Below are 24,252 nucleotides of genomic sequence, written 5' to 3' on the forward strand. Positions count from 1 at the left end.
TGAAAATAAATGAGTGAAATGGGTATATGTTTGTTTTTTGTTAAGTTGCCTAATAATTATGCACAGTTATAGTCACCTGCACACACAGATATCCTCCTAAGATAGCTAAAACTAAGAAAGCCCTACTCCAACTTCCAAAAATACTCAGCTTTGATATTTATGAGTCTTTTGGGTTCATCAAGAACATAGCTGTTTTTCAATAATAAAACAAATCCTCAAAAATACAACTTGCCTAATAATTCTGCACTCCCTGTATTCAAATACACTCACCAAACAAATTCTGTCATGCAAAATTTCACTAAACACTTTAGAAGTTGTACAGTTTGCTTCTGAAATGGTAGGGAAGACTAGTTTAATTTCACACTCAAATGTCCATAATATTCTGATTAAAGGTATCTTTACCTTAAAATGTGTAACTGGCTGGTCGAACATTTGCTTATCCATGGAAATTCATTCTCCCATGTAACCTGGTATTTGCATTCATATTTTTGTCGTTTGGTATTTGGTTTAGTGGCTATGATGAATGACTGCTTGTAAAAAAATGTCAGACAGCCTGGGTGAATCCTACATTACAGAAGTGACTGTCGTTCTGTTCATTGATTGGTTAAAAATCAGTTGACGTCAGCAGTGTTTCTCATATGATTCTGATTGGACATAATTGGGAGTATTTTTAACTTGGTGGTATGGATTTCCCCAAACCGGGAGATTATCCAGTTTTTAACAAATATGATCGGGAGGCGGGAGATGGAGGCTAAAATCGGGAGCCCCCCGCCGAAATCGGGAGGGTTGGCAAGTATGTATCACCGGTTTTAGCAACAACTGCGGGGAGGTCACTGACCAAGCGATATGTCCCATCCCATTCCATCCCGGGTTTTACCAACAACCCTCGGCTCACTCCAGTAGAACTGGTGCAACCAAACTCACTTTCCTTTTCTTGTTTTATTTAATTGTTGATACTGCACCCTTTTTCAATACAAGCTTATAGCCAACACTCCTCAACAGATCAGAGGTTTCATATGAGTCTTTAGTAAAATGTGCAGAGCTGAGGAGAGACCACTTTATAGCTGCCCAATGTGCAAATCTTTGCAGTTTAATCATTCTTGGGCCATGAATGCAATGTAAATCCACCTTCTGTCATGTTGCTGCACCAGTCAGTAACACATCTACATGGCATGGTGATGATAAATTAGCTCAAAATGGAGGATTGGAGTTGCAGTCAGCTCTGTGTTTTAGTATAGTGGAAATGGGGATGAGACTGATAGACTTCCTGCTGTAACATTACGGACGTCAAGGTCATTCACTCAGACCGCTACCTATATGAATCACTTTAATCATAAAAATTACTATATTAGATTTATTTTTCACACTTAAAACTATTCCTATGCCATTCTTGAGGTCTCAAGGCATTTAAAAATGAAAGTGAGGTCATAGCTCTGCGTACAGTGGGGCAAAAAAGTATTTAGTCAGTCACCAATTGTGCAAGTTCTCTGACTTAAAAAGATGAGAGAGGCCTGTAATTTTCATCATAGGTATACTTCTACTATGAGAGACAGAATGAGAAAAAAAAATCCAGAAAATCATTGTCTGATTTTTAAAGAATTTATTTGCAAATTATGGTGGAAAATAAGTATTTGGTCAATAACAAAAGTTCATCTCAATACTTTGTTATATACCCTTTGTTGGCAATGACAGAGGTCAAATGTTTTCTGTAAGTCTTCACAAGGTTTTCACACACTGTTGCTGGTATTTTGGCCCATTCCTCCATGCAGAGCTCCTCTAGAGCAGTGATGTTTTGGGGCTGTCGCTGGGCAACACGGACTTTCAACTCCCTCCAAAGATTTTCTATGGGGTTGAGCTCTGGAGACTGGCTAGGCCACTCCAGGACCTTGAAATGCTTCTTACGAAGCCACTCCTTCGTTGCCCGGGCACTGTGTTTGGGATCATTGTCATGCTGAAAGACCCAGCCACGTTTCATCTTCAATGCCCTTGCTGATGGAAGGAGGTTTTCACTCAAAATCTCACGATACATGGCCCCGTTCATTCTTTCCTTTACACGGATCAGTCGTCCTGGTCCCTTTGCAGAAAAACAGCCCCAAAGCATGATGTTTCCACCCCCATGCTTCACAGTAGGTATGGTGTTCTTTGGATGCAACTCAGCATTCTTTCTCCTCCAAACACAAGTTGAGTTTTTACCAAAAAGTTCTATTTTGGTTTCATCTGACCATATGACATTCTCCCAATCCTCTTCTGGATCATCCAAATGCTCTCTAGCAAACTTCAGACGGGCCTGGACATGTACTGGCTTAAGCAGGGGGACACGTCTGGCACTGCAGGATTTGAGTCCCTGGTGGCATAGTGTGTTACTGATGGTAGCCTTTGTTACTTTGGTCCCAGCTCTCTGCAGGTCATTCACTAGGTCCCCCCGTGTGGTTCTGCGATTTTTGCTCACCATTCTTGTGATCATTTTGACCCCACGGGGTGAGATCTTGCGTGGAGCCCCAGATCAAGGGAGATTATCAGTGGTCTTGTATGTCTTCCATTTTCTAATAATTGCTCCCACAGTTGATTTCTTCACGCCAAGCTGCTTACCTTTTGCAGATTCAGTCTTCCCAGCCTGGTGCAGGTCTACAATTTTGTTTCTGGTGTCCTTTGACAGCTCTTTGGTCTTGACCATAGTAGAGTTTGGAGTGTGACTGTTTGAGGTTGTGGACAGGTGTCTTTTATACTGATAACGAGTTCAAATAGGTGCCATTAATACAGGTAACGAGTGGAGGACAGAGGAGCCTCTTAAAGAAGTTACAGGTTTGTGAGAGCCAGAAATCTTGCTTGTTTGTAGGTGACCAAATACTTATTTTACCGAGGAATTTACCAATTAATTCATTAAAAATCCTACAAATGTGATTTCCTGGATTCTTTCCCCCAATTCTGTCTCTCATAGTTGAAGTGTACCTATGATGAAAATTACAGGCCTCTCTCATCTTTTTAAGTGGGAGAACTTGCACAATTGGTGGATGACTAAATACTTTTTTGCCTCACTGTATATGCTTTAAGGTATTGATAATTGTAGCTGCCACTCTACTTCCATAGCAAGTGAATAGAGCTGGAACTGAAATTGATAGAAATAAGTCATTCTGCCTTGTGGAAATAAGAGTTGGCTCATTTTGGGTATCTACTGTAGGTCAGCAGTCAACAATAGGAAAGACAGTTGAGCAGAGATGAAGAAGATAAAAAGCTATAAATACAACATTGTAGTAAGATGTCTAATGTTGATGAGTCCAGAGTTGTCTGCACTCTGCCAAGGGCCACAGTGGAGACTGAAGGCCTATTATGATGCACTGAAGGTAGCGAACATAATCCAAATTATTATTATTTTGGGATTGTCTCAGCTCTTCAATGTTAAGACTGGTTAATTTTTTATTAACCGCGCACTTCCTATAATGTCTGGGATTCCCAGAACCTCTTTGGTTTCCAGAAGGTTCTTTGAGATGGTCCCAGTGCACCTATTACAAAAGGTATGATCTTCACTGTTGCTTGGTGCAATTGCCTAACTTCAAGTGCCAGATCTTGGTATCTTTCTATCTTCCACCCTTCTGTTCTAACTACATTTTGATCAGCAGGTACAGCTATGTCAATCATAACCCACTTGTGGCAAGTCTTATCTACCAGCATAATGTCAGGTCTGTTGTGCTCTAGTCGCCGGTCTGTGAAGACAGTTGAGTCCCACATGAGCCTGGTTTGCTCATCTTCCACTATTGGCAGTGGTGTATGTTCGTACCATTTTTTCGAGCACTGCAGGCCATACTTTTGACATACGGTAGCTCCCAATGTACTCACACAGCCACTTTGTCATGCCTTCTTCTGTACTCCTTTTGAGTCAGTTGAGTGCATCCACTAACAATTTGTTGCACAGTTTCCGTGTTCTTTCCACACAATCGGCACATCGCTGAGTCGACAGTCTTGTCGATGTTGTACTTGATCGAGTTTGTTCTGAGTGCCTGTTCTTGTGCAGCACATACTGTAACATCCCGTCTCTTTCTTCAGGAACCCGTTCCTCATCCACCTCCATGACTCCTCGGTAGCAATCTCTTGGGTGTCCTGTACAAATGCTCCATGGAGCAGTTTATCTTTCCATGCTTCAACCTTTTCTCTGTACATCCTCTTCTTGTACTCAACTAAAGATTTGGTCTCAATCAATATATTCTCATTGAAGGCCAATTTGAGCATCCATTCCTCACTTTCCCGCAGGTATCCATAGATTGACTTTCTTTCCAACCTGACACACTCTTCTACACCTATAAGTCCTCGTTCTCCCTCTTTCCTTGGTAGATAAAGTCTATCAACGTTACTCCTTGAATGGAAACTTCTGTTCATTGTCATAATCTTCCACGTCTTTCTATCCAGACTCAGCAACTCCTCTTTCGTCCACTTTAAGATACCTGTACCATATCTTATCACACCAACCGCCCAAGCATTCGATCTTTCAATGATATTGCCTCCGTTCAGTTTTGACTTGCACAGCTTCTTAACACGCCTTATATATTCACTCCTGATGTTAGTTTTCATCTTGTATCTGGTCAAGCTGTAATATACCTAGATATTTATATTGTCCTTCTTCTGCTTCACCAAGTAATGACCCATCTGGGAGTTGTATCCCACTGCTCTTCTTTATGCATCCTCACTTCATTTCCAGCATCGTACACTTATCAAGCCTGAATGACATCCTTATATCCTGTGAGAAAATGCACACTGTTTGTATCAGAGAGTCAAGCTGGTCATTGTTGGAAGCATACAGCTTCAAGTTGTCCATGAATAGCAGATGGTTGATAGGTTTTTCCTGGTCCTTTGACAGCTTCTACCCTGCCCTCATCTTCTGGAGTGTGATACTCTATGGAAGCATGATCATCACGAACAAAAGTGGGGATATGGAGTCACCCTGAAATATCCCGCGTTTGATCATCACATCTCCCAGGACTGTTCCACCAGATGTTAACATCATCTTCCACCTGCTCATGGTATTTTGTATCAAGGCTCATGGTATTTCATATCAAGGTTCTCTGTTACCCCAACCATTTCCAAGCATTTCAGTATCCAGGAGTGCAGAACCATGTCGTAGGCCTTTCGATAGTCTAACCATGCCATCGACAGGTTCTTCTGCAATTCCTGAGAATGGCTTTGTCAATCAGAAGCTGGTCCTCAGTGCCTCTGGATCCCTTCCTACATCCTTTCTGTTCTTCTGGAAGTAAATCATTGGTAGCAAGATGTTCATACATTTTTTTTCACTCAGAATACTTCTTTGAGTTTCATCTTGCCCCTCCTTACCTCCTCGAGCCTGTTCAGGTCTTTAAGCCATCGGACAATATTACCCTTTATTCTTCTTTTCCAAAATGGTTCATCTTTCTTCCCAGTTATCTTTTCCTTCAATTTCCCCAACCTCTCGGTGGTGACATATGCGGCAGCATAGAGCAGGTCGTTGGTTTCTGTTACATTGGATGTGGGGATCAGTAACACTGCTTTATTAATTTTCTCGGTCTATTATTATTATTATTATTATTATTATTATTATTATTATTATTACATGCAGTCAATTAAATCACTCTACCAGGAGCAGTACATGAAAAAAAAAATCAATGAGGATTTGGCTGTAAATGATTGTAGTTGGCATACAACTGCCCAATAAATGGCTCTTTGGTTAGCTGTTGGTTAAATGTGAAGACACCAATCCACTTTAAGAGAAATAACCAATAAGGAAAAGCATTTTATTGCCACAAATTAGCATGAAGATGTGAAATGCAATGCCTCTCAGATGTGAAAATGTTCCCAGGCAGAATACCACAGTGGATTACTCACCAAGATAACTAATGCCTTTACATGGAAGTTTCTCTTCTCCAATTACCATACATCTGTACCCAGTACTGACATGGATCTATGTTTGTTTGTTTTTTTAAACACCAATATTTTTCTTGGTTTTGCCATGTAACAAAATAACACATACTAGTTTACAAAGTCATATACAGTGCATAATAGGTGACAAGGACTATTTATTAGGGCTGTTTCACAATCAGGGTATACTTTTTGGGTCGACAATAGTCCAGAAATCAAGCCTCAGATTTTTGTGTTTCTCTGCTGCCAAAAATGTTCTTTTAAGATGAAAATGAACTGCGCAGAATTTCAGAGCTACAGATCATATACTAGGCGTGTTACTGTGGTGAAAAGACGGCATAGTATTTCTAAAACTGACCCACTTTCTTATAATCCATAAGAGTGAGGTATACAAAGTGAAAAAACTGTTGAAACGCATGTGATTTTAAGTACAAATTTTCAAGTCATGTGCAGTGATGTTTGTACACAGTGGTGCCCTGGGTGCGATTTGCTGGGGGGGGGATCATCCCCCCCCTCTGTTTTTTATCTCTGCTGAAAAAAATCCTCGGGGACAACCCCGTCAATAAAACAAACAAACCAAAAAAAATAGTTGACATGACAGGCATGTTGTGACACAGTTTTCTATGGTCTACATTGCACTCACTTTCAAAATGACCCGAAGTGGCAGCTTTGATGTTCACGAACATCCCCAGCAAATAGATACATTGTAGATAATAACAATATCCAGAGTGTGAACATGGATTTAGCGCCATGAATCACATCCTTACTGATGAGCGCAACAGAATGAATGTATCCACACTGAACAGCCTTCTTTTCCTCGCTGTCAATGGGTCAGACGTGCATTCCTTCCCTGCTGAGAAATTCGCAGAAATGTGGATTAAAGGGCGAAATGCGGCGGATAGCGCATCGACGGGAAAGCAGAAAAGGCCACATGAACTGCACCATCAGAGCAAACTGTTCATTTAGTATTCATGTATTTTAGTGATTTTCGAGTCACTGTCCATTTAATCCGGAGGGAGAGAAACATCACAGCAACGCGACAAGCAATGCGAACTTTGTTGTGTGTTAGTGTTCGTGTATTTAGTCAGAGAGATAGGAAGATGTGTTTGTTTTCATTTAGTGTTATTCATTTGATATCATCGGATGTTATTGAGCTGTTAGCCTATTGTTACCTTAATTTTGTGACGTTTCATGATTAAAAAAAACCATCCCCCCTTCTGGTTTTTTGACAAATCGCACCCTATATATATATATATATATATATATATATATATATATATATATATATACACACACACAGTGGTGCTTGAAAGTTTGTGAACCTTTAGAATTTTCTACATTTCTGCATAAATATGACCTAAAACATCATCAGATTTTCACACAAGTCCTAAAAGTAGATAAAGAGAACCCAGTTAAACAAATGAGACAAAAATATTATACTTGGTTATGTATTTATTGAGGAAAATGATCCAATATTACATATCTGTGAGTGGCAAAAGTATGTGAACCTTTGCTTTCAGTATCTGGTGTGACCCCCTTGTGCAGCAATAACTGCAACTAAACGTTTCCGGTAACTGTTGATCAGTCCTGCACACCAGCTTGGAGGAATTTTAGCCCATTCCTCTGTACAGAACAGCTTCAACTCTGGGATGTTGGTGGGTTTCCTTATATGAACTGCTCGCTTCAGGTCCTTCCACAACATTTCCATTGGATTAAGGTCAGGACTTTGACTTGGCCATTCCAAAACATTAATTTTATTCTTCTTTAACCATTCTTTGGTAGAACAACTTGTGTGCTTAGGGTTGTTGTCTTGCTGCATGACCCACCTTCTCTTGAGATTCAGTTTATGGACAGATGTTCTGACATTTTCCTTTAGAATTCATTGGTATAATTCAGAATTCATTGTTCCATCAATGATGGCAAGCTGTCCTGGCCCAGATGCAGCAAAACAGGCCCAAACCATGATACTACCACCACCATGTTTCACAGATGGGATAAGGTTCTTATGCTGGAATGCAGTGTTTTTCTTTCTCCAAACATAACGCTTCTCATTTAAACCAAAAATTCTATTTTGGTTTCATCCGTCCACAAAACATTTTTCCAATAGCCTTCTGGCTTGTCCACGTGATCTTTAGCAAACTGCAGACGAGCAGCAATGTTCTTTTTGGAGAGCAGTGGCATTCTCCTTGCAACCCTGCCATGCACACCATTGTTGTTCAGTGTTCTCCTGATGGTGGACTCATGAACATTAACATTAGCCAATGTGAGAAAGGCCTTCAGTTGCTTAGAAGTTACCCTGGGGTCCTTTGTGACCTCGCCGACTATTACACGCCTTGCTCTTGGAGTGATCTTTGTTGGTTGACCACTCTTGGGGAGGGTAACAATGGTCTTGAATTTCCTCCATTTGTACACAATCTGTCTGACTGTGGATTGGTGGAGTCCAAATTCTTTAGAGATGGTTTTGTAACCTTTTCCAGCCTGATGAGCATCAACAACGCTTTTTCTGAGGTCCTCAGAAATCTCCTTTGTTCGTGCCATGATACATTTCCATAAACGTGTGTTGTGAAGATCAGACTTTGATAGATCCCTGTTCTTTAAATAAAACAGGGTGCCCACTCACACCTGATTGTCATCCCATTGATTGAAAACACTTGACTCTAATTTCACCTTCAAATTAACTGCTAATCCTCGAGGTTCACATACTTTTGCCACTCACAGATATGTAATATTGGATCATTTTCCTCAATAAATAAATGAGCAAGTATAATATTTTTGTCTCATTTGTTTAACTGGGTTCTCTTTATCTACTTTTAGGACTTGTGTGAAAATCTGATGATGTTTTAGGTCATATTTATGCAGAAATATAGAAAATTCTAAAGGGTTCACAAACTTTCAAGCACCACTGTGTGTGTGTGTATGTGTGTGTATATATATATATATATATATATATATATATATATATATATATATATATATATATATATATAATATGGTGCCTGTAATAACAACCAAAGTGGTGACAAAATCCTCGTGGTTTTCCGGAAAGGACACTTTTTGATGGGCTCACATTTCAACCACATGTGAAGCTCTGCTGCAAATGTGTCTCACATTTGTTTCAAGTCCTATTTTTTACTGTGTGACAACAGAGTATTCTGCTTCAAAGGAAACAAATATTTTCTTTAAAAACCATTTACAAGCTCACCATATGGTCATTGTTTTCCAGAGAGGACATTTCTGACAGACAAAGGATCCTGTCGGAGGCAGTTAGTTTACCAAAAAAAAAAAACCTTCCACTTAAATATCTTTCTATTGTGAATGAAAGTATACACTCACTGGCCACTTCATGAGGAACACCCATACACCCGCTGTTTTATGCAGTTCTCTAATCAGCCAATCCCTGGACAGCAGCACAATGCATAAAATCAACCATCCATAACCACTTATCCTGTACAGGGTCACAGGCAACCTATCCTTCAACTATAGGTGAGAGGCAGGGTACAACCTGAACAAGTCACCAGATCATCACAGGGCTGACACACAGAGACACACAACCATTCACACTCAATTTAGAGCTTCCAATTTGCCTAACCTGCATGTCTTTGGGGGAAACTGGAGCAACCAGAGGAAACCCACACAGACAACATGCAAACTCCACACAGAAAGGCCCCCGTCGGCCACTGGGCTCAAACCCAGGACCTTCTTGCTGTGAGGCAACAGTGCTAACCACTACACCACTGTGTCGCCATGCATAAAATCATGCAGATACAAATCAAGAGCTTCAAGGTAATCTTCACTTCAAACATCAGAATGGGAAAAAAATTGTGATCTTTGTGACTTTCACTGTGGCATGGGTGTTGGTTTGAGCCAGATGGACTGGTTTGAGTATTTCAGAAACTGCTGATCTCCTGAGGTTTTCACACACAACAGTCTCTAGATTTTACCCAGAATGGTGCAAAAAAAAAAAAAAAACACTGAATGAACGACAGTTCTGTGGGTGGAAATCTTATCAATGCTTTGTTGATAAGAGAGGTCAGAGGAAAATGGGCAGATTGGTTCGAGCTGCCAGGAAGGATAGAGTAACTCATATAATCACTCTTTACAACTGTGGTGAGCAGAAAAGCATCTCACCATGCAACAGCAGAAGACCACATTGGGTTCCACTCCTGCCAGCCAAGAACAGGAATCTTAGAATCAAGAACAAGTTCCTATTAAAGTGTTTAGTGAGTGTATGTCCCAAAGCAAAACCAGGTTACTGCTGAAAAATCTCATCTCATCTCATCTCATTATCTCTAGCCGGTTTATCCTTCTACAGGGTCGCAGGCAAGCTGGAGCCTATCCCAGCTGACTACGGGCGAAAGGTGGGGTACACCCTGGACAAGTCGCCAGGTCATCACAGGGCTGACACATAGACACAGACAACCATTCACACTCACACCTACGGTCAATTTAGAGCCACCAGTTAACCTAACCTGCATGTCTTTGGACTGTGGGGGAAACCGGAGCACCCGGAGGAAACCCACGTGGACACGGGGAGAACATGCAAACTCCGCACAGAAAGGCCCTCGCCGGCCACGGGGCTCGAACCCGGACCTTCTTGCTGTGAGGCGACAGTGCTAACCACTACACCACCGTGCCGCCCCGTAGGGCTGGTGTGTCCTTGTAAAATAAAGTCCAAGAAACTCCAGCATATATATTCTGGACCTAGTTTCAGGAGTTAGTTGGTGTTGTTCAAAAAGACAAGCATGACTGTGAAACAGCTCATTAATCAAGTAATGCTAGCACAGTATTTATTCACAAAAAACATCCCTCAAATGAGCAGACACGTTTGCTTAAAAACATGCCCATACACACAAATGCATACCTACATGTGTCTTTTCTTCTAAATGTAAATCATGCTCAATTTAAATGCAATGCACAGTGTTTCTTCTGCTCTGGTTGCGTTCATGGTTAAGGTCCCTGGAGCTGTTTGCCTCAGCCGCCTGTGTTCTTTCATCTGTGCAATAAGGACTCAAAACAGTTGTAGACACTCACTTGTTATCTGTTCTCCATGACATGACTCATCCTCTGCCTCACCCTGGTGCTTGTCCACTCCCCTGCTGTCATTGTGAACTTGTAATATTGCACTGCACATAGTTCTGTAAAATACAAATTTTCTTCAAGTGAAAACTAGGGCATGTAACTTTATCCAACAACTTGATCAAAGCAGGACATTCACTGTGTGAGGAAATCATACTTATCCAGCAAGGTTTTAGACATAGTAGCTGTCTAACCAAATATGAATATGTTATTAGAAATGAACAGATATTGTATTCTAAACAGATACAAGTACAAACAAAAGTAGAATACACACTCTTCATTACCTCGCCCACGACGGAGTAAGCTGGGCGAGGTATTGTAATCAGTGCAGTTTGTTACTTGCGAAAACCGGAGATTTTTGCAAGTATGTTGATCTGTCCATTTGTTTGTTGGTGCTCTAGCTTCGTCATTTCTTGACCAATCTTCACCAAAATGAACAGGACAACTCACTAGTGTGACACAGACATACTTAGTTTTTGGTGGGTCAAGGTCAAAGGTCAAGGTCAAATCTTGTAAAAACACCTAATTGGCCATAACATCTGAACCAGCATTCACATCGAGATGGGACTGGTGCCATTGGAAAGAATTTTTGAATCCCTTTTGAGTACACCATTGATTTTTTTTTTTTACCTGTGATGTCATCTTGAGGTTGAAAATTAGGTCAAATTTCGCAAGATTTTTGACAAATTTGACCTTGGCCTCAAAACTCAGAATGAATTAGCATTCTGGGCTTAATTCTAAAGTAATATGCAAAATTTGTGGTGAAAATGTCAAAGGTCAAGGTCACAGTACTGTTTTTTAGTGCCTATAACTCAGAAAGTTGAACTCAGAATTTGATTTTTTTTGTAGGTTCTCCATTAAAACCTCTTTTGATTGATAAAATAAAATCTTGAGTGAACTTGATAATGATGTCACAAAAAAATCACTTCATATTCCATTGAATTCCCATTATAATCAAATTTCCCACCAAAAAACATGGTTCCTTCATAACTTTGGAGATACTGGGAGTAGATTGATCAAACTTGGTGGGTCAACAGAGGATCATCATCTGAATGGATCCTGTGAGTTGGGAGAAGAAAGATTGAAGTTCAAGGTCAACAGGACACAAAGGTCAAAATCGGCCGACCTTTCATAACTCAGCCCAGAAACATCACAGGAACACATGGTTTGGCTCAAATTGTTCAGCAAACAATACGGAACAACTTTCAAATTTAACATTTTTCTCTATCTGCATCCACTTCTCAGATACACATCACTCATTTATCCACAAAAAGTTTACTAGGTGCCTCTCACAGCTTTCCATACTATTGTTGAAAAGAGTACAGAGGCATCTGCAAATGAACAAGAGATTGGTGATGGGTTTTTTTTTTGCAAAAGAGCAATTCCTACCCATTTAATGACAAAATAAATCACAGACCACTCTTTTTGCACGAGAACCCCAGAGACCTTGCACACTCACATCACCCAACAACATATTATTCTGTCTGTCCATCTGTCTGTCTGCCTGCCCATCCATCTGTTTGTCACACTTTAAGGGGAACTACTTTTTGAACACCATAACTACCAAAAGGAACAATGGTACAGCCTAGTGAGTGGTACCAATGGACTCAGGGAACATTGTAGTTGTGCGCCCATATGAGACATTTGACCTTGACCCAAATATGACCTAGTTTGAACACCATGAAAAACACTTAAAATATCATGAAAATTGAGCTGACGGGTACTACTTTGTGAACACCATAATTACCAGAATAAACAAGGGTACAGCCTAGTGAGTGGTACCAATGGACTCAGGAAACATTGTAGTGTGGGACATTTTGTTTGGTTTTGCTTTGTTTCTTTGTGATTTTTGCAAGTATCGTACTCTGCACGACTTTTCGTTTGTTTGTGTCCGTCTTTTAACAATCTAGTGTCTAGACGTTTGCACCGATTGACTTCACATTTTCAGGGTAGGTGGGCAATGGTTAATGGTTTGGGGGTACTCAGATCAAGGTGAAGGTCAAGGTCATCAGAAAGGTCAACCTTTCGGTCAAAAACATATTTTCCATTATAACTCAAAAACAGTTGCTGATAGACAGATGTTTACTACTATGAGCATATAGGAACTCCCATATGGCCTTTCACTTGGCACCATGATCTTTGACCTTGAGTGACCATGAAAGGTTAAACTCAAAGTCACAAATTTTTAGAGGGCTGTAACTTGAAAACGGTTGATGGTAGACAGATATTTACCCTTATCAACTTATAGGAACTACCATATGGGCTTTCATTTGGCACCATGATCTTTGACCTTGAGTGACCTTGAAAGGTCAAACTCAAGGTCATGGGTTTTCAAAGGGCTACAACTTTAAAATTGTTAATGATAGCCAGATGTTTACGATTATCAACATATAAGAAGTCCCATATGGGCTTTCAGTTGCCATCATGACCTTTGACCTTGAGTGACTAAAATGTCAAAATCAAGGTCGTGGATTTTCATAGGACTATAACCTGACAGCTGATGATTTGAGATATATTACCATTATCAACATATAGGTATAAAATAAGTGCTGCAGGGATGAGAGTGCATGTTGAGAAAAAAATCTGAAAAGTAGCGGGGGGGCGGCCCGCAGGTCCCCAGTGGGGTCCAGGGGCAACGTCTCGGTGAGGGACCAGGGGGCGAAGCTGATGGATTTTGGCAATTTAAACACCCAAAACCCATTAATTTTAGCAATGAAATATATGTATTTTTCTCAAAGTTGATATCCCAATTCAACATGCCATCAACTGAAACTTTTGTATCATGACAAGTGTTCTTTCTTAAATATCATATCCCACCTTGTTTGATTTTTTTCAGCATGTTCAGTGCAACCTTTTAGGTTTTGGAACAATAGACCCATAAATCAGGGATGAGAATGAAAAATATTTTAAAAGTCTGAAAAAACCGGGGTGGGGCCCAGGGGGGCGGGGCCCATGGGGCTAATGATTTTTGGCCTTTTTTTTTTTTTACCCCCAAACCATTAATTTTATCAGCAAAAATTTGCAATTTATTTGGAAATAAATTCCCCTTCTTGGTGGACTCCCAGGTGAAAATGATTAATATGGTACAAGAGACTTGTTTTTAATCAATTCACATTTGATGATTTCAAAAAATCAATGCACCTTTTAATATAAACGAACTCTACAGTATTATATTTCTGCATTTTAGCTATTCATGTCTTTGAATACTCTAATCCTTTAAAATGAAGTGCAAACCAGAAAAAAGTTATATCATATAATTCTCTTAAGCTTTCTTCTGATGTTATCATGGTAGCAGGAGGTCTTGCATATTAACATTCAACATCACTCATCACTTCCCTTTCAACTGTTGTGTGTACTAACTAGGTTTTATCTGGACAGGATGTTGTGTAATGTAATACAGATACCATATGGTCAATTTGAAGATCGAGATGGTGATTTTGAATTAAAGAACAGGCATGTACAATGGGCATTACATATTGGAAATTTTTTTTAAAATCAAAAACTATAAGTTCATCTCGGCCTAAAAAATTTGGGCAGATGCTCCCACGCGGCACATGCCAGCAATCCCCCCCCCCCATGAAATGAGCAATAAGTAGGAGAGTTATACATGCTATCATACTTAAAATTTCATCAGAAATATAGATATGATATTATGATTCTCCCCAACATGCTACATTAGATAAGCTAACCCCATTTATAAAAGATACACACTTTTTATATATGACATGTAATTGATATATATTTTTTGGGGCGCGCGCTTTCTCTGCCATGCCGATCCTGTAGGCTGCACTGACTCAATACAACTGAAAACTCCGGTCCTCGAGAAAAGAGATAAAAGCCCGCCCACACTGAAAGCTGATTGGCTTATTTTGCTGAGTAACCCAATCAAGATGCTCTTTGTCTGGCATGCGCTACATGAACAGGCACACAGGCAGTGTTGCCAGATTGGGTGGTTTTAAGTGCATTTTGGCAGGTTTTGAACATATTTTGGGCTGGAAAACATCAGCAGTATCTGGCAACACTGCACACAGTCTCCCTCGTGCACCCCCTCGCGCGCGCACATTCTAAGATGCGTGATGCAGACCTTAATGTTGCACGCGCATGCTCTTGCTCGCTTCTATCAATATGCAGGAGACTCCCGGAACTTCCGGGACACTTGGGATGTCTGCATTATAAGGTGACCACAGATCGTTAATCATACCCTCCCCCCAAAAAAAAAATTCTCAACGGATTTACATCGATCTCAAAAACGATCATTTTGGTCTGAAAAAGTCGGAAATCCGCCAATCGGCGGAAAATTCTCATCCCTGGTGCTGCCAGGTGAGGTTTGTTTTGCCTGGCAACACTTATTACTATTTTTTTAGAGAGCAAATAGGAATTTTTTTTACTTCCACACAGGATGCTCAGGGTAATAGTACTTTAAATTAGGCTTGTGAATTCATTAAAAAATGTCATAGGGAGGCACAAAAAAAAAATTATAACTTTGCAGGCAGGATTTAAAAAAAAAGTATTGGGGGAAAAAAAAGACTTCCAGTTTTGGGCCATAGGAACTTCTTGTTTCAAACTGAATACAGATATAGATATGTGTAACACTAAGATAATACAGAGATAAATAGGCATTGTGTTACAGCCCTGATCCTTAAACAGACCATGGCACTTCTTAACTTGGCTTCTTATTCACCATAATCTGTGTAGGGCAATAGCCTAGACATGATTTAACAAAAATAAATGCTGTAACTAAAAGCATTTACAGTGGCCTGAAGGTTAGAGACTCAGCCTTGGGTCCAAAGAGTCATGGGCTTGATTGCTGGGACTGGCAAAAAAAAAAAAAAAATGTGAGGGGAGTTGAGTGAATGAACAGCACTTTTGTCCCCCTCTGTATCATGGCTGAAGTGCCCTTAAGCAAGACACCCAACCCCCAACTTGCTCCCTGGGTGCTGTAGCATAGCTGCCCACTACTCTGGGTATGTGTGTGTGTGTTCACTACTTCACATGGGTTAAATGCAGAGGAGGAATTTCACTGTGCTTGAGTACATGTGACAAATAAAGGCTTCTTCATCTAAAAAAAAATATATTTATGGTGTCAAATTATGATATAGACAGAAAGGAAAAAAAAAGTTTGGGGCCAAACATGATTTTTTTTTTTTTTGTCTGTTTAATGCTGTTTGGCAGAATCCAGTCACTTAAAAAAAAAAGACATATCAACGGTATCTCAAAAGATGTCCATGGAACAGTGCAAAGTGTTAGTATGCTACATCACTGTGATGGAGTGCTTGGTGTTGTGGTCAGGGTGCAGGTGTGGCACCCTGTAGACCTGGGTTCAAGGCAGGATAAGGTGACTCTTCTCCTGCTTTGTGAAAGATGGTGTCAGAAGTGGGATGGCTTGCTGGGAGGCCATTGGAGGTGTGCCCTGTGTGTGAGCTGGATGAGGGACCCCAGAGATAGGTGAAGCATGAGTGTGTGAATTGGGATGGCTTGCTGGGAGGCCATTGGAAGTGTGCCCCATGGGGCACCCTGGTAGGGGAGAGGTATGGGTGAGGGATGTCTGTGTGCATGAAGCGCACCTGTGCACCCCCTCCCAAATGGGAGGGCAGTGTGATGGAGTGCCTGTCACTACAGTTGAGTATGTGCTCTGACTGCTATACCAATGAGCCTGGCTCTTTGGCGTTGTGGCCAGGGTGCAGGTTTGGCACCCTGTAGACCTGGGTTCAAGGCAAGATGAGGTGACTCTTCTCCTGCTTTGCTACAGATGGTGTCAGAAGTGGGATGGCTTGCTGGGAGGCCATTGGAGGTGTGCCCTGTGTATGAGCTGGATGAGGAACCCCCAGGATAGGTGGCCCCTATCCTGTGTGAGGGACCCCAGGATAGGAATGCCTGTGTGCATGAAGCGCACCTGTGCACCCCCCTCCAAATGGGAGGGCAGTGTGACGGAGTGCCTGTCATTATAGTTGAGTATGTGCTCTGACTGCTATACCAATGAGCCTGACTCTTTGGCATTGTGGTCAGGGTGCAGGTTTGGCACCCTGTAGAGCTGGGTTTAGGTTAAGGTGATAAGGTGACTGGTCTCCTGCTTCGCTACAATTGCATTCAGTTTTTATATAAATAAGTAATTGAATTGAATATGTCAGTGGTGCAGGGTGCATCCTCAGCCAGAAGTTGGTATTAGCCAAGGATAATAATAAAATCTGCTTCTTCACACAGGTGAGAAATGGTTGCCATCTTTTATCAAACCTTGCTGAATACCTGGTGGCACGGTGGTGTAGTGGTTAGCACCATCGCCTCACAGCAAGAAGGTTCTGGGTTTGAGCCCAGTGGCCAATGGGGGACTTTCTGTGTGGCGTTTGCATGTTCTCCCCATGTCTGCGTGGGTTTCCTCCAGGTGCTCTGATTTCCCCCACAGTCCAAAGACATACAGGCTAGGCTAACTGATGGATCTAAATTGACCTGAGGTGTGAGTGTGAATGGTTCTTTGTCTCTGTGTCAGCCCTGCGATAACCTGGCAACTTGTCCAGGGTGTACCCCACCTCTTGCCCATAGTCAGCTGGGATAGGCTCCAGCTTGCCTGCGACCCTGTAGAACAGGATAAGCAGCTATAGATAATGGATGGATGGATGGATGGATGGATAAATTGACCATAGGTGTGAATGTGAGTGTGAATGGTTGTTTGTCTCTATGTGTCAGCCCTGCAAAAACCTGGTGACTTGTCCAGGGTGTACCCCACCTCTCACCCATAGTCAGCTGAGATAGGCTCCAGCTTGCCCATGACCCTGCACAGGATAAAGTGGTTACGGATAATGGATGGATGTTGAATATCTAAAATATGGTCCAGGGCAATGTTGCAAAGACCATGTAATAGGGTTTAAGTGGGAATAGCAGGAGCTTGCAGTACTGTAAAAACAAAAATGTTGAGAAAGCTCCAATTATCAAGGTAATGTGATGCAAGAGATTTTTGAGTATTCTTAACTTTTGACAACTGTTGCTGATTTTACTAAGGTTTAGAAATTTAGACAAATATTCCAAAAACTTGCTTTGCATCCAACTTCAGGAACATGGTCAAGTTTCTGTCCACAAAATGCTTGGTGGATGGCTCAGACCTTGCTCAAACACATAAACCCCATAAACATGCATGTTGCAGTCGTCTACAGGGTTTCTATCAAGGGAAATAATTATTCTATAATTTCAATTCAAAAATATTTGTTTTACTGTTTTTAAAGTACTTGTTAAGTCAACAAAAGAGAGAATGTTGCTGGACAGACATGTTTTTGCTAGTTGCAAATGCCGAAGCAGAATAATTTGTCTCTTGGTTGGCTCCATCTCATCCTAAACTGAAGAAATGAAAGATGACTTTAACCACAGATCACCATGCAACTCTGTCCTTGGCAGCGTTTACGCAATTCATGCTCATCGAGTTTAATTTCTTGATTGACATGCTTGATGATAAATTGCAGATAGTTGGATTTCTGCCACCCTCTGCTTCGCTGACCATGCTGTGGAACATATAGGCAATATTGCGGTATCAGGTCTTTCTCCTGCCTTCTGATGGAATGTTCAAGGAATGACAGCTGGTGTTGATTGGTGCATTGTCTCTGTCTGCTCATATATTTGCTGGTTTGATACATGATCAGTTCAACTAATGTTCAGAATAATTTGAAGGGACTGTGTTTGAAAGGCATTAATTTTCTCCTCTAGTGTTTTGTTAATATGTCTCAGTAGCACAAAGAAGCACAGAGAGCACGGAGGCTTTGAAGAGCTTGATTTTCAATGAAATGCTAGCTCTTCCCTGTGTCCGAAATCACTCACTCGTTCACTACTCCCTACTCACTATACAGGGAATTACTATATAGAGGATTATATAGTGAGCTCATTGGTAAAATGAAAAAAAAAAACACTTTTGGACACTGCTCCGCCGTGCCGTTATTTACATCATTACTGTTACACGATTAAAACATGCTAGATCAGTCGGCTGGTGGGTTTTCAAAATAATAAAGACATTTGTGATAAATATATATTATACTGAGCGCATTTCCAACATTAATAAATACAAAGTACTTTGTGTCTGCGGCATCTTTCAGTGCTTTTAAATCAAGGCTGAATACTTTCTTCTTTGCCACTGCCTTTTATGAAATCAAATTTAAGGCTTTTGATTAATTCCTCACTCTGCACTCTAACTTTTATTATTGTATTTTATCTGTCTTATTCTATTTTAGCTTATTTTCTATTCTCTTACTATTTTTAATTGTATTTGAATGTCCGTTTATAATATGTTTCTTCCTCTGTCCATTCACTCCAACACACTTTTTTTTTTCCAGCGGGACCGCAATGCAGGATGGTATATATTGCTTGGTTAGTGACCGTCAGTTGTACACTACTTTTCATGATACATTGTGGGATACTTTGAGTGCACTATATAGGTTGTAATAATTCTCACTATACATTCGGACAGCACTACAAAATGGTGAACTGCATATTCCACTATATAGTGAGTGATTTCTGACACAGGGTTTGACTTCCAAATGTTCTTAAATTTCCAAAAAGCTTTGAAAACTGTTATCAACAATTACCTGTTATCATTTTTTACATTGTGTCTTAATAAAATTTGTGGACTTCCTTCTAAGGTAATAAAGGCAATCAAATCAGAACAGATCAGAACAGTGGGATGGAATTGTTTGTTTGCCACACAGTGCTTTAATAGGAGTACTACATTTTACATGTTATATGTCTGACAAAAAGCACTTGAGAATATTTAGATGAGTAGTTATATCATTGTATGTGTGAGGCAGGATCTGTTGGATCTGGATCAGGGTATATTGTCTTCAGACTCACCTTTGTCCAATAAACACAATGGATTAATTATCACTGAATTATTCCTTGTCTGGGACAAATGAAAGCTGATGGATACGATATATATATATATATACAACCCCAATTCCAAAAAAGTTGGGAGGCTGTGTAAACTGTAAATAAAAACAGAACGCAATCATTTGCAAATCATGGAAATCCTATATTTCATTGAAAGTAGTACAAAGACAAAATATCACATGTTGAAACTGAGAAATTGTATTGTTTTTTGAAAAATATATGCTCATTTTGAATGTGATGTCAGCAACATGTTTCAAAAAAGTTGGGACAGGGGCACATTTACCACTGTGTTGCATTACCATGACTTTTCACAACACTCTGTAAATGTTTGGGAAATGAGGAGACCAATTGCTGTAGTTTTGAAAGAGAAATGTCCCATTCTTGCCTGATATACAGTTTCAGTTTCTCAATAGTTCAGGGTCTCATTTGTCGTATTTTGTGCTACATAATACAGCAAATGTTTGAAACGGGAGACAGGTCTGGACTGCAGGCAGGCCAGTTTAGCACTCAGACTCTTTTACTATGGAGCCATGCAGTTTTAATAAGTGCAGAAAGCAGTTTGGCATTGTCTTGCTGAAAGAAGGAAGGCCTTCCCTGAAAAAGATTTTGTCTGGATGGCAACATATTGCTCTGAAACATGTATACTGTATATCATTCAGCATTAATGGTGCCTTCATGAGATGCTGGTTTTTGAACTGTGCACTGATAACAACCCCGATGTTCCCTCTCCTCTTTAGCCTCCATGATTTCTAAAAAGAATGTCTACTTTTGATTCATCAGACCTCAGGAAAATTTTCCACTTTGCCTCAGTCCATTATAAAAGAGCTCGGGCCCAGAGAAGGTGGCAGTGTTTCTGGATATGGTTTATATCTGGTTTTAACTTGCATTTATGGCTGCAGAAATGAACTGTTTTCACAGACAATGGTTTTCTGAAGTGTTCCTGAGCCCATACAGTGATTTCCACTACATACTGTACACATGTCTGCTTTTAATGCAGTGTCTCCTGAGGGCCTGAAGATCACAGGCATCCAATGTCAGTTTTCAGCATCATCCTTTGCGTACAGAGATTTCTCCAGATTCTCTGAATCTTTTAATGATATGTACCATAGATGATGTGATCCCCAAATTCTTTGCTGTTTTACATTGAGGAACATTATTCTTAAATTGTTGCACTGTTTACCCATGCAGTCTTTCAGAGAGCGATGAACCCCTCCCCATCTTTACTTCTGAGAGACTCCGCCTCTCTGGGATGCTGTTTTTTTTTTTATACCCAATCATGTTACTGACCTGCTGCCAATGAATCAAATTCTTTTTGAAGGGTTTTTGTTTGTTTGGTTATTTTTTTTTTAGCATAGCACAACTTTTTCAGTCTTTTGTTGCCCCGTCCCAACTTTTCTGAAACATGTTACTGACATCAAATCCAAAATGAGCATATATTTTAAAAAAAAACAATAAAAATCTCAGTTTCAACGTTTGATATGCCATTTTTGTACAATTTTCAATTAAATATAGGGTTTCCAATATTTGCAAATCTTCACATAATCTCTCTCTTTTTTTTAATGTTTTACACAGTGTCCAAATTTTTTTGGAATTGGGGTTGTAATTTGTTCCCACGCCTACTCTGTAAATTTCACATTCTGGTCCTCCTCTCACACAGTGTAAATTTAAGTCAAAGAAACTGCATGAACTGAATTCATTATAATTGTACAGCTGTGCTATCTTTTTTGTTATGGAAAGGGGATTCAGAAATGCATCTATTGCTGGGAGGGATGGGAAAGATGGGAATTTAGGATTGACCTTACAAGTGACAGTATTGGTAGTAAGTTACAAGTATTAGTAAGTCCTGGTTTGATATAAAATCTTTATCATGCTATAATTCTACTAGGTATTACATGACAAGTTTGGCTCAGATATGAAAAGGATGGAGGGAAGACATGGTTTTCCATCAGTGAAACTATCACGGGGTGGTTTTGTGATGAAAATGTTTTGAAATGCTTTGAGATCCTTAATGGTTTTGTCCTTAATTTAGTCTTGACCAATTCCCACCCATCAGGCATCTCTCCCCTTATCACATGACATCTACCAACCAGGGAGGGCGAAGGTAAGCAAGTGTTTCCTCTGAGGCATGTGAAGCCAGCCAACCACATCTTTTCAAACTGTTGTTCATGCAATGTCAGTTGGCAGGGTAACACACTCGGAGGAAAGCGCTACCTACCAAATTTTGCATGCATGAACTCACAGACTCCCATGATTGGCGATTGTCACTGATTGATTGAGGAGAGAGAAAGAGAATACCGTCCCTCTGTCCTTAAGAACATGGCCAGTTTCATTCTCTTAGGCTCCTTGTCATGGATGACTGTGGTATTGTCAGGATTCTAACTTGTGATCTCCAGATGATAGGGTGCACACTTTTCTATGGCTGTGCATCTATCTGGATCTTAACTGACTGGTGGAATTAAGTCTTTATGAGTAAGAAATTCCAAGGTATCTTCATTATTTCCTTATAATGGCATGCTGGCTCTTTTCATGCAGTGGTAGTATTGGTAGTGGGTCTATATTACACTTTATCACTTGATCCAATACATGACATGCCACTGCATGAGATGAGTTAGTACTAGCCTCTTTATGCTGCATTTTGCCCTTTTGGGAACTGAAAGCATTTTTTCAGCAATTTGTTAACTTACATTTAAAAAGACATTCTGAGCTAAATCTTTATGTGAAATGTGATAGACTTATTAAGTTACAATATTCCTTTATTTATAGTCTAGATTTTTTTTAATACAAAGCACATTGCATAACATTGGATGCCTCTGTATATGTACAGTATATTAGCGTCCATCACTGAACAGAGTAGTATTTTTCCCTTAGCCATTCATACTAAGTGGATGTTAAGTGATTGATTTTGTTGGATTTCTATGGAGTTTTTGCTTTTGCTAAATGAAAACAAAAAATAGAGCAAAAGAAGTGTGGTATTCTGTGCTATTAAAAGTTACTTTCAATCATTTTCCATCATGAATCATTTCAGCAGATAATTGCTACCTCTCATAATGACACCCACGCTACATGAAACAATCTAATTGGACACCACCTACCTTTTCCCCTTTCCTCCTCTACTTTGATCCTCTCTCACTTCCACAGCCATCTGAACACAATTTTCTCTGTAGAAAAGGAATTGGAATTGATTACCTGTGAGCTTTTGTTCTGTTATTGCAGATATTTGTTTTCATCCAAAGAACGAGCAGGGACTAACTACTAATGATAAGAACAAGTAGAAAATCTCCAAACTAATGGCATGCCCACTGATGTTGTTACAGTTCACACTGGAAAAAAAACAGCTATCTTTTCAGGTTCAAAACCAATTTAGTTTTGGTTGAAATGCTCCGAACAGTTCAAAATTTGGTGAGCGAACCAGAACAGAACCCACTCCCTGTTAGTGGAAAAGGGTGGAATTTGTATGTTTTCCCCATGTCTGTGTGAATTTCCTCTGGGTGCTCCAGTTTTCTCCCACAGTCAACTGGCTACTTTAAATTGCCCATAGGTGTGAATGTGAGTGTGAATTGTTTTGTCTCGGTGTTAGCCCTACAATAGATTTGTGACCTGTCCAGGGTGAACCCCACCTCATGTCCAAAGTCAGCTGGCATTGAATTAAGCTTCCCCCATGAACCCTGATGGATAAGTGGTCTAGATATGAATGGATGTATGCATATTTAATAAAAAAAAAAAAAAAAACACACACAATATGATGTTTTGGAGGTGTGATTTGCCCTGACACTTTTGAGGCTTTGTCAGGGATGTCTAGTTGGAATTGGCTCTAAGTCAGATTGTCAAACATCATAATGCCCTCACTATTGTTGGGTTTCAGTCACATGATTTTTCTTAGCGGTTTTACCGGAAGTGAAATAGCTGGTGGTCTAAACAGCTGCCTTAGTGCAAACAAATAGTGATAACTTATCAGAGTATGCTCGTAATCTAGAAGCCACAGCTCACTTTAGATATATTCAGAAGATTGCTATGTGCAATGGAATTGACCCCAACAGTCTGGGAAAGAAGGATTTGTCATATGATCTCGAAAACTACCCTTCAGTCAAGTTCCCCAACATCTCAAACTATCTAGTGTTGCAGACGTCCTTCTACACCACAAAACAGATGAAAGTGTGGAAGAGTATGGAGGCTTACAATGTTTTTGTATGTGTCTGGGTAAAGGACCTCGGTATCAAGTTGCTGCCGAATGAATCATGTATTGTTTTTGCCCATGTAAGTATTTTTTTTAAACTTTTCATTCTTGTCTTTACAACAAAGTGCTGCAAGTTGAAGTGTAAACAAACAACAGTTGGCTTGATTCTCACTTGTATTTGCTTCTATCTTTCAGGTAAATCATTCACAAAGATTATCAGAAATCTCTTTAAAGACCTGGATCTTAGTTAAACAAGATGGAGA

Source organism: Neoarius graeffei, chromosome 22 (genome assembly GCF_027579695.1).
Source record: "Neoarius graeffei isolate fNeoGra1 chromosome 22, fNeoGra1.pri, whole genome shotgun sequence".
NCBI lineage: Eukaryota > Metazoa > Chordata > Actinopteri > Siluriformes > Ariidae > Neoarius > Neoarius graeffei.